Source organism: Dipodomys spectabilis, unplaced genomic scaffold (genome assembly GCF_019054845.1).
Source record: "Dipodomys spectabilis isolate Male_0828 unplaced genomic scaffold, ASM1905484v1 ptg000169l, whole genome shotgun sequence".
In the NCBI taxonomy this organism is placed as follows: domain Eukaryota; kingdom Metazoa; phylum Chordata; class Mammalia; order Rodentia; family Heteromyidae; genus Dipodomys; species Dipodomys spectabilis.
In genome coordinates, this window is record NW_024870846.1 from 8621638 (window position 1) to 8633963 (window position 12326).

The window sequence follows — 12326 nt, forward strand, 5'->3', positions numbered from 1 at the left end:
ATACAGACATGGATACATACATATAGATACATAGATAGATACAGATGATGCAGTCAGAGACATGCATAGATGCATTTGTAGAAGGATGACAGATACATGGACAGACAGATAATACAGATAGACAGATGGATGGATGGATAGGCACACATGATAGGTGATGGATGGATAACAGCCGGATGAAAAGATTTGATGATAGATGGATATATAAATTATAGATGATTTATAGATAGATAATGGATGATGGATATAGATTGATACGGTTGGATATGTAAGAAGATAGATGGTAGATTATAAATAGGTAGATGATTGATTCATCGATAGAAAGACAGCTAACTCTGCTTGTTGTCTGAGAAGGGTCTACAGCAAGGCTGGAGCAGCTCTATGATGGTGTGTGTGGAAAGCTGCAGCAGCATTGCAGAGCTGTGTATCCAGGAACAAGGAGGAAGCCAGCGGGCCTACCATCCTAGTCATCCCTTAGGGAAAGGAGGAAGAGGATGTGGAGGTTAAAAGCAATGCTCCATCATCAAGCCAGATCAATTGGGTTCACAGTAAACTTGTCAGAACTGCATTAATAAAAGCATGGGGCAGAAATCCAAAAGGAAGAGGTAGAAAATGGGCACAAGGAGAGGCACAATGAGAATAGGTTCCTCTCTCTGATCTTCACAAACTTTTCTTCCCACACTCAGGTTTCAGATGCGTGTGTGGAGATGTTTGGCCAGGAATGTAAGGATGAGTCTGAGATGTCCGTCAGGTCAGGAAGCAGAGGTGCTGTGTAGATGACTGACGTAGCTCACAGCAATGCACTCTGTTCTAAACGTATGCCAAGGGTGTACTCCCACGCTCGCTCCACAAAAATAAGTATATGAGAGAATGCACACGGCCATTATCCCTCGGTAGCCGTTTCTCAGTGGAGATGCATTTCAAAACTACGTGTAGTTTTCCTATGACATGTATTGATATTGCACTTAATCAAGACTCAGTGGAGATTGCACCATATGTACTTGCTGCCGAGTATAGATGCTATTTCTCTCCTGGATTATGTCCACAGGTTTACCTGTCCACAGGTCAGTTAATGCTGCGCACTTCGGATGGGTCTCCTTTGCGGGATTCCTGCCTCACATTCTCTTGCCAGCTTCTTCAGTCCTATATCCCTCTCCAGATTCGTTTCTCTGGCCTGTGACCAGGTGAGCTGTGTTCCCGCTCTGTCTGGATTGGCCAACAACCCGGGGATGGTAATCCTCCAGCCACATCCCCTCTTCCTAGAACCCTTCCCTCTCCCTCCCTCTGGGGCAATCCCGCACATGAGAACATGCATCAGACGCTTCAGCAGGCACTGCCGGCAGAGCCAGCCACTGCTGTGTTCTTTCTCTACCTTCTCTTTTCTCTCCGGTTGTAACCAGGAATCTACGCCTCACATCCTTCCCACGTGTGCACCATTAACCTTCATCTGGAAGCTGTTACTCAAATCTCAGTTTAGTTTATTTCAACTCCTCAAAATTACCACCACCGACCACAGCTTCTTTCTTTACATGGCTTGTGTGATGCCATCAGCTCATTTCAAGTTGTCACCTTCTGCCGTTTCCTTTGTTGGCTCTTCTGTGCCTACCAGACTTTTGAGGATAAAAGAGACTCAATTCCCCTTTATTGTGGTGTGAGTCCTGAGCCAAGTAAGCAGTAAGGAAGGGAGGTGGGGGGATGGGAACTCCAGTGTTGCTGCCTTCATTTCTGAAATGGCAGCTTAGAAGATATGGGCAGTGGTCCACCTGGTAGAACCCCATGCTGAACTTCAGGCACAGTGCAGAGCGCACAGGGCGGGCCCTCCCTCCTGAGCATGGAGTCTGTTCTGTGCAGAGGGAGGGCATGGGTGAGGCTGGGCTCTGCTTCTTCTGTCTCTTCATTTCACCTGGCAGAAGGAGGCAGAGAATGGACAGAGGCTTGGGAATTCCCCTGCATCTATCCCAGATCGATGCATAAAGCAAGTGAGGTGAGAGATAGGCATGTCCCTTAGCACTTTTGCCTTCTGTGCCGTTAACCTCAGTGAAATGCAACCCAACCGCACCAACGGTGCTAGCACCAGCTTATTTTGCCCTCTGAATTGCACTACAATGGAATAAGAGGCCGAACTCTACCACTCCTGTGCATGCAATCAATCTCTCTCTCTTCCTCCTTCTTTCTCCCCACCTCTCCCTTCTTTTCCCTCCCTCCCTCATCCTCTCAATTCCATTTTTTGTTTCAAATCTGTTGGAACAAGATGCTCAAGCCCAGAAAACATGCGTTTATTCTTCATTGTTAGTGTTGTAAACATGTCTTTTCTTTTGTCTATTCATGCACACACACTCCAGCTCACTCACTTTGAAAGAAGTTTCTTCATGATGCAGGTATTTCATTGCTTGCCATGTTGGTACATATTAGTTATAATTGAACAAATACTGTGTTTTGGTTGATTTCTAATGAGTGTCAGTTAGCTGCATTCTGAGCTTCATTCATGGGATGCTTCTTTTGCAGTGTTGGGTGACACTCTCTTGCCAATTTGCCTCCCCTGCACCTCTGCCTTGTGTTTTTCATCCACAGTGCCCAAGCCCTGGATGCTCGCTGGTGTTTGTTGGATTCAACTCGCACTGCAGTGATCCAAGAGGCTCTCCACCACATACCTGTCTTCAGTGGAGACCCCCAGGACTGACCTTGATGGGGGACTATCTCCCATGTGTTTGTTACAAATGCAAATGAAAAACCTATTATGTCTTTAGTAATATGTCACATTGCTAATCAAATTATGGCCTCTAAAATCCCCAAATTATCATTTTCTACTGAATTTCAGTGATGATTTTAGTGTACTTTTTGTGAAGATTTTACTTCTCAGCACATTTCCTTGTTGTTGGGCGTTGTACATGTGTGCCCATGGATTTGTCAGCTTTCTTGCCTTATTCTCCTTCAACAGTAATGAGATCCGTCCTTAAATGCAAATGAAATTAGAGTGAGTCCAAAGTCCAATCAGCCAACGAACTCTTCCCCAGAGCTTGGGCCTGCTAGCCCTCACATGGGCCCTCTTTAATCCCAAATCCCACCTGTGGTGTGGAACCATTGGCATAGGTAACTGTTAGAGACTGTCACTTTTCCCTCAAGAGTTTGTGCTGCACATGTTTGCATTATACCCAGAAGTTTAAATATCCTGTTTGGTTTTGATACAACAACATGGCTGCATTTTAATTTTCCCTAGTCTATTGAGTAAGAAATGTTGCTTACACATTTAGGTCTCTGGTAATATATAAAGGTGCTCAACCTCCTATAATTTTCTGTTTCTTTGCATTTTCCTTCCTCCTTCCTGGTGATTTTATTACATAGAATAGGGCTACTATCTTTCAATTATGTGGGTCACAGAATAGATCTGTCCACAGGCAGGATGTGTACATGGAGGTATGTGTGCATGGAGGTGTGTGTACATAGAGGTGTGTGCACGGTGGCGTGTGTGCATGGAGCTATGTGTACACAGAAGTCTATGTACCTGAAGTATCACATTACACCGGTAACTCTTCAAATACAAGGCACATTGTTATGATGTCAGCAAGCACCTCCTGGGGAAAGCAACCCAATTTTATGAAATCAAGCATGTGTTGAATTACTACCTAAGAAATATGTTATGCAACTTTAATTAGGAAAAAGAGCATACAATTACTGCAAAACCTCCTATTTAAGAAAAACACAAAACACTCCTGAGGTGTGATAAAAATGCACTGTGTTTTTGCTTGAGTGTCAGCTTATATTGAATTGGCAACTGGAGAGCAGAGGCATGTGCTAGAGCACTCTGCAGGAGGCTGGTGTTATAGAACAATGTGGGGAAACGAGCAGACTTTCGGGAATGGGAAATTGAACGACACACACAGGTAGGGAGGCATTTCACCCAGCAGACCGTGCTTTCCAAGCCGCAGCCGAGACTTTTGTCAGTGGTGAGCTGTTGTTTCTGTGATTCTGGGAGGGTGTCTGAGGGAAGTGGATGGGACCTGAGGATGTGAATTCCAAGGCTGAACAGCAATACTGTTTTGCCAGATAACAGTGATGTTTTAAGCATGTTGTGTGGGTTAACTAATGCTGGGTTGCATTCTTTGTTTCTGGATGATGATGCCTGGAGACATGTTCAAGGACACTCTTCAAACAGAGTAGAACAATCCATTCCTGAAAACTTCTACACGGAAGAAAGAAGCGAGGAGAGGAAGAGCCTCCAGGGCATTGTCGTCATTTTGTGTCGAGGACATGTGTGATTAGTAGACCCCGAGGCCGCACTTCCCTCCTGAGTTGACAAGATCAGCTGGAAGGAGGCTCTGTCCTGGATGCCGCATTTAAACAGCAAGGGACAAAGTGGGCAGCCCAGGCTCTAGGGAAAATATTTACTTTCTCCCTGTGAGTAAAAGGAATCTTCACTCAGGTTTGTGACAAACCAAATTTAATCTGTGCTCCACCCATTGTAAGAGAGGCAGGGAACCCACGAGGGTAAAACCAGCCCTCAGCCAAAGCTCAGGCCTCGGGTGGCACTGCGTGGGGAGTCTGTGGTAAGGCTTGAAGCTGGGACGGTGGAGCTGAGACACAGACTCGGAGTGGTCAGTGATGTGGGGACACGAGTCATAGGGACGTCGCCTGGCCCCACGAAAAGCAGTGTGTCAGCGAGAAAGAACCAAGAACACCGTCACGTCGGAGACGCGTCCGTGGAGATGGCTCTCGGGAGGTCAGAGGCAAAGCTCCGCGCCACGGCGTGGCTGGTGATGAAGCACAGCGCAAACTCTACCGAGGCCCAGCGGCTCCCAGGGACCTCGGTGTTCCCCCTGGACTCACACAGAAATGTGTGAGCATGGAATACACTAACCGTCTGCTGCGAGTCACAGCCTCGCTGCTGTGATGCATACCTATACCCACAGACAGAGAATGCTCAGAATAACATAATCCATCAGGGAGGCATACATACAACCACAGACAGCGAATGCTCAGAATAACATAATCCATGAAGGATGTGTACATATACCCACAGACAGCGAATGCTCAGAATAACATAATCCATCAGGGATGCATATATACAACCACAGACAGAGAATGCTCAGAATAACATAATCCATGAAGGATGTGTACATATACCCACAGACAGCGAATGCTCAGAATAAACGTAATCCATCAGAGATGCATTCCTATACCCACAGACAGCAAATGCTCAGAATAAACGTAATCCATCAGAGATGCATTCCTATACCCACAGACAGCGAATGCTCAGAATAACATAATCCATCAGGGATGCATACATACAGCCACAGACAGCGAATGCTCAGAATAAACATAATCCATCAGGGATGCGTACATACAACCTCAGACAGCGAATGCTCAGATAAACTTCATTCATCAGGCACTTAAATCGGTGGCCATACAATGGGAAGAAGAAAGCTGACATCGACCATTTTCTCGTAGAACTCAGCCCAGAGACACAGGATGCTGGGAGCTGCCCTGTCTGCAGGGTGATGGAAGAATGAATGGGCAGTGTTGCTTCATATTGTAAAGGAAAGCAGACATTTCTCCTAACCAATCAGGTCCCCTTGATGATTTTTTAAAATGAAAGTAAAATGGTTTTTTATGTCACACTTCTGAGGATTCCTCCAGCTTGTCACAAATGTCAGGATTTTATTCTTTCCCCTTTTTTTACGTTTAATATTATTGTCAAGGTTACAGTTACATATGTAAGGTAATGAGTACATTTCTTTTTTTTCTTTCTTTTTTTTTTTTTTGTCGGCCGTGGGGCTTGAACTCTGGGCCTGGGCGCTTGTCCCTCAGCTCTTCAGCTCAAGGCGAGCGCTCTACCACTTGAGCTACAGCGCCACTTCCGGTTTTCTGGTGGTTTATTGGAGATAGGAGTCTCACGGTCTCTCCTGCCCGGGCTGGCTTTGAACCGCGATCCTCAGATCTCAGCCTCCTGAGTAGCTAGGATTACAGGCGTGAGCCACCAGCCCCCGGCTATGAGTACATTTCTTATTGAACATTGTTACTTCTCCCTCATTTTTCTTCCCTCTACCCCCACCCACAGTTGTAAGTTCATTTCCAGCTTAGTGTGTGAGTATCGCTGTTGCGTTGGCTCATTTTGTCTCATCATTCTGCTGTTTCCCTTCCCTTCGCCAAATCAGATAAACATTTATACAAGACACAGGGCACCAAAATCAAAACAGTGACAACGGGATAAACCAAAGGGACGGGGGGCAAAAGAAAAAGAAATAGCTTCGCACAGTACATTAAAAACAACCTCAAAGAAAAACCTCTTGCTTCCATATCTTGGCATCCATTTTGATTAGCATCCTCTCATGTGGCCATATGTACACACCATGAGCTACCCTATGATGTAATATCCCATCCATGACATCATCGTAAACATGCTCCTCCAACGGGTCAGGATTTATTGGACGGCAATACACTTACCTGCTATGTCATTTCATTGACACAGATTCTCCATCTGCTTCTGATGTCCCTAGGTGGCCAGAGCCATTGGGGACCCCGGGTTCTCTGTCCCCGTCAGATGACTAATATTCACAACTCTCAGCCCACCCCGGGGATCCACACCAGGGTGCAGGGCACAGGATGGTGGAGGAAGGGCTGACTGGCAGCGGAGCGCGCGGGAGCCTGTCTGGGGGCGGGCACGGAGCTGGTGCAGCCATGAAGGCCGTGAAGCTGCTTCTCCATCCCCACGAGCACCTTCTGCAAAGCCGTGTGGCACAAGGGTCCAGGGCAGGGCTGGTTCGCACTGCCGTGACCACGGTGGTGTGAGCGGGCCGTGCCACGTAGTGGCACCCGGCTGAGGAGCAGCCGGGATCTGGGTCCTGAGCAGGGTCCCCATGCACACCCCTGGCCCCCCGGGAGCTGGCAAAGTCGGACGCAGGGCCCGGGGTCTGCCGTGCGGAGGGGTCACGTGCCGGTGAGGGAGGCTGCCTCGGTCCTCAGCCCGGGGCGTCCTGACTTAGACCACCAAGCGCACAGTGGTGTAATCCATTACCACCACAAACAGCCCACGTGTTAGACTGTCTCACGGTTAGTGCTGGACAGACGGTTACTGCCGGACAGACGGTGGTGGTTCACTTGGCACACAAGGCGCACAGTCATCCTGCCTCCGTGTTGCCACTCTCAGCGGAGCTCGCTGCTCTTTCACAAGATGGAGTCACTCCAGGCCAGGCTGGTCTGAAAGATGTTCTTCTGCGCGCTGCGGGGTGAGCCCGGTGCGGCCTGCCCGTCCCGCTCTGTCCTGACAGGGACATCCGCAGAAGCCACGGGGACCGGCAGTCACGGCGGTTCGTTTCTCTGAAGCCGTCCCGTGGTGGAAAGGACCAGGGCAGCTGTGTCACCGCCACACGGCTGCCGCCTCCGGCCCGGTCAGCGCCCGCTGCCGTGCGTGCGGTGTCGGAGCCCACTGCGCTCTTGGTAATTACCATCCGTGCCACCCGCTGGACACGCCGCCTCTGGGGAACAGTCCCCACATTTCCGTTTGAGAGAGGAAGTAAACAAAGCACTCGAGAAGGGCAGATCAGGCTCCGAGGCTAACACTCCTAAACGTGATTGGATATTTACTCCGTGCGTGTAGAACATTTAACATCACTTTTGGTTTTTTTCTCACGTCATTGCTGACGAAAGCTACTTTAGAGAGTCATTCTCGGTTCATGGAAAGTGGCTCTTTGTATTTTGGTTTATTTAAATTTTAGTTGAACCTAGAACAACAAAAAGGAATCGCAGCTTGGAAATCCTCTTCCTGTGCCTGGGCCCAAGAACCACTGGGTGTCAGAGGTGGCTTTGTGTCACCGTGACTCATGCAGACAAAAGGGAGCTCTGTCTCCTTCATTCCATCGTCCTGTTTTCCTCAAGGAAAATCAATCCGTGACAGTCACCTTCTCCACTGGACTCTTCAGGAAGACGTTCACGGTGCAAGCGTGGTGGTGCACCCCTGTAAGCTCTGCCCTCGGCGGCTAAGGCCGGGAGATGGTGCGTTTGCAGCAAGCCTGGACAGCGCAGGAAGACTGTGTGATCAGAGAAGGAGGGCCTGGGGTAACTCGAATGGAACAGTCGCTCAGCTTTTGAGAGTTCCTAGGTGCGACCCCCAACCTGGCAAAAAGGAAAAGGTGTTACAGTGGAAGCCCGTGATATTCCACATGCACACGCGTGCCTGCACACAAACACACACATGTGAGAACCACAGGAGCACATGTGTGAATGTCACACAGGCGTACATGTAAGGACACCTCGGGACGCCATGTGCAGATGGCACATATACATATATGCACACACCATGCACAGACATGCACATAAACAGGCATGTGCAATGGCACACATGGCCCAGCACTACATGTGAGCACCCGTGGGCACACACATGCATGCAGCACACCAACGTCTACAAGGATAAACACTCCACACGAATGTGCACACACATGCATAGATGGATACACACACAAGCCCATGCACACAGAAAGCACATCCAGACGACCACATGCAAATCGTTTCAATACACACTCATAACATGATCTTGATGTGTTCTACCTCCTTTCTTCAGTGTGCAGCTCCTGCAATGATCTAAAGGAACCTGCACATGTTCATAGAAAGATGGGTCCAGAAACTGGAGAAAAGTGAGTGTGGATGGCACTCCAGAGACTGGATGGTTTATGTCTGAGCACTTTAGTGTGAGCAAAGACTCCACACAACAGAGAGAGCACTAGTAGGCTGTAAGGAAGCCAGCAGCACTCTTAGAAAGATTATTAACGTGAGAAATCCGGTCACCGCTTTAGAGGACAGTCAGGTTGCTTCCAGCAAATAGGAAAGACGGCAGGAGAGCCTTCCCTCCTTGTTCGTCTTGTCCATCACAGTAGCTCCCTGGTGGCTCCCTAGTGGGGCCCTGGTGGGTCCCAGTGGTCACGAGCCTGGCTCCTGGTCTCCTGGACTGCGGCGAGGGAACATGCTGTGGGAAGAATATTCAGCTGCTCCATGCACAGATTTTTCAACTTTGCCCAACTTCGGGATGATCAAAGTGTTCTGGAATTGCAGTGAGTGTGGTGACATTCTTGTAGACATGTTCATCTCCTAATATATTAAAATATACAGACAAGTGGTTACACTTTATGTAAATAAACTTGGTGATATGTCATTTTATCTCAGTCAAGCTGCTTTAAAAAGGTGTGTGTTCAAACTTTGCCTCTTTGAATTAGAAAAAGAAGTTGCTGGATGGATGCAGGGTAATAGCTTAATGGCACCTGGAAAAAAAATCTGTATTAAAACTGAAATCACATGCTCATGCTCCATTACTTACTGCATATATTGTGCTAAATGCTGACCGTGGCGTGGGTGTGTTTGAAATTTCTTATTAGATTGAAATTAACATTTAATGTCATCACACTCTGTTTTATAATTAAAATCCTTGAGATGAGCTATACAAAATGAGCAAAAATCGCTATCCAATGAAACTCTTATTCACAGAAACATCTATGTGTGTTTCTGTCCACAGGACATGTCAGGACCTGTCATGGAGAGCTAACTCTGTGAATTCATATACAAGGAGAATCTACACATGTTCCTAATGTTTTGGGATATAAGTATTTTGGCTCTTCCTAACCATTTGACCTAGAAAAGAAATTTTGTTCAATTCTGTTCTTTTTACCCATCTTCGTACCAATCCAGAAAATTAAATTTCACATGCAAATACCCAGTTGATTCAAATATTTGCATTTGTGTACTTTCACTGTGGGGAGAATCTTGTGTCGAATATGATCTCTCACTTAATGTGCTGGGACATCAACAACTTCAGAAATGAAGCATGCTGCTGCAAATGACCTTCTTTTCTTTGGAATTGGCGTGAGCCCTTGCAGGCTAGTGCACATGTTCTGAATGCCGGTGAGAACTGAGGATTGGGCAGAGCGCCTCAGACCCAGATCTGAATGGGGTCGGCTCTGGGAGGATCCTGCTCTGGCTACAGATGCCGCCTTCCCTGTGCTAACTTCCCTGGTGCTGGTGGGAGAGGAGAGAGGCGGAGAGACCGGGTCTTCCACCACACCCATCGAAGAAGGGCCAGGCCTCACTGACTCGGGTACACAAAAAGCCCTCTCCCCTGGGGACGAGGGCTTTGAACAGGAGCACAGCGTGGACACAGCTGACCCTGGCGTCCTCTGCTGGATGACCGTCTGAGGGGGCACGGCGGGGCTGGCGACGTGGTCTGGCCCCTGCTCACCTCTCCACTCAAAGGCACCAAAATAAAACGTTGGCTTAGTTAGCTCCCACCTGCATCGGGCATGGAGTTCCATCGTCTCCAGTCAAGCTCGTGTGTGCTTTTGCCAGGTTTCAGTGTCTGTGAGCGCAGTGCAGACTCCTCATGGCAATGGGCTCACAATTTGGGCAGAATTGGAAGGAAATGAAGCATGTGAAGGATGGCGATGCGGAGCGGAGATTGTGGGTGAAAGGGTCCACTCCCTCATAACCCTGAGAGGAGGAGAGTCCAGAAGTCTCTCTTAATGGAGTGTATTAAATGCCACATAAACAGTTCTACAAGAACTTGTAAGATAGCTGTGAGAATTCAGGTCTGAGGAGGTCCACAGGACCTTAAAGCAGAAACAAAGGTGTGTGTTGGTGTAGATCTGAATGCAGACTCAAACCAAGCATTCAGAACATTCCACAACAGGCCCCCTTCCTGGTAAGACACTCTCCATTCCTCTCTTTCTGAATCAATGGAGAGTGTAGCCAGCCCTGTTAACTTTTCTCACCCCAGGAGATGCTGGCTCTTCAGCTTATTTATGCGTTTACAAGTGTTTATTGTAATCTGCTCAGTGAGGGCACTGTAGGTGTTACTCTACAGAGTATAAGTGTTGATGGGCTGGGCTGAGATTCCTCTATAAGTTCTGAGTCTAACAAGAAATAAAACACATACATAACTTACACACACTGCAGGACATGGACCCAGGATATATGCATTCACATGAGGAAAGAAGGACAGAAGAAGACCCATGACTTAAATACCATCTGAAAGCTGAGCAACACCAACACACAGGCAAGAACAACGTGAGTAGTGTTAGGACGCCGCAGGGCGGGCATTCGTGTGGTTAATGCAGTTGGTTTATAATTATTCTCTTCTTTGTGCACAGGAAAAGCTCTGGCACACAATGAACCCCACATCCACCACTGGCCTCTCTTGAGAATAACACATTGGGGGCTTCAGTTTTGCTGCTTTCATGCCTGGCTGGGTGGGAGAGATGCCATACCTGAGCTGCAACGGGACACTGTGCTGTCAGGGTGGCAGCCCCTGGGGTGCACCACAAGCACCAAGCATTGTCAGGGTGACACTCCCCACGTGCACCCCGAGCACCAAGCATTGTCAGGGTGACACCCCCCATGCACCCCGAGCACCAAGCATTGTCAGGGTGACACTCCCCACGTGCATCCCGAGCACCAAGCATTGTCAGGGTGACAACCCCCATGCACCCCGAGCACCAAGCATTGTCAGGGTGACACTCCCCCACACACACCCCGAGCGCCAAGCATTGTCAGGGTGACACCCCCCACGCGCACCCCGAGCACCAAGCATTGTCAGGGTGACACCCCCCATGCACACCCCGAGCACCAAGCATTGTCAGGGTGACACCCCCCACGCGCACCCCGAGCACCAAGCATTGTCAGGATGACACTCCCCCATGCACCCCGAGCGCCAAGCATTGTCAGGGTGGCAGCCCCTGGGGTGCACCCCGAGCACCAAGCATTGTCAGGGTGACACCCCCCATGCACCCCGAGCACCAAGCATTGTCAGGGTGACACTCCCCCACGCACACCCCGAGCGCCAAGCATTGTCAGGATGACACTCCCCCACGCACACTCCGAGCGCCAAGCATTGTCAGGGTGACACTCCCCACATGCACCCCAAGCACCAAGCATTGTCAGGGTGACACCCCCACACGCACCCCGAGCACCAAGCATTGTCAGGGTGGCAGCCCCTGGGGTGCACCCCGAGCGCCAAGCATTGTCAGGGTGACACCCCCCATGCACCCCGAGCGCCAAGCATTGTCAGGGTGACACCCCCCACGCGCACCCCGAGCGCCAAGCATTGTCAGGATGACACTCCCCCATGCACCCCGAGCGCCAAGCATTGTCAGGGTGGCAGCCCCTGGGGTGCACCCCGAGCACCAAGCATTGTCAGGGTGACACCCCCCATGCACCCCGAGCACCAAGCATTGTCAGGGTGACACTCCCCCATGCACACCCCGAGCGCCAAGCATTGTCAGGATGACACTCCCCCACGCACACTCCGAGCGCCAAGCATTGTCAGGGTGACACTCCCCACATGCACCCCA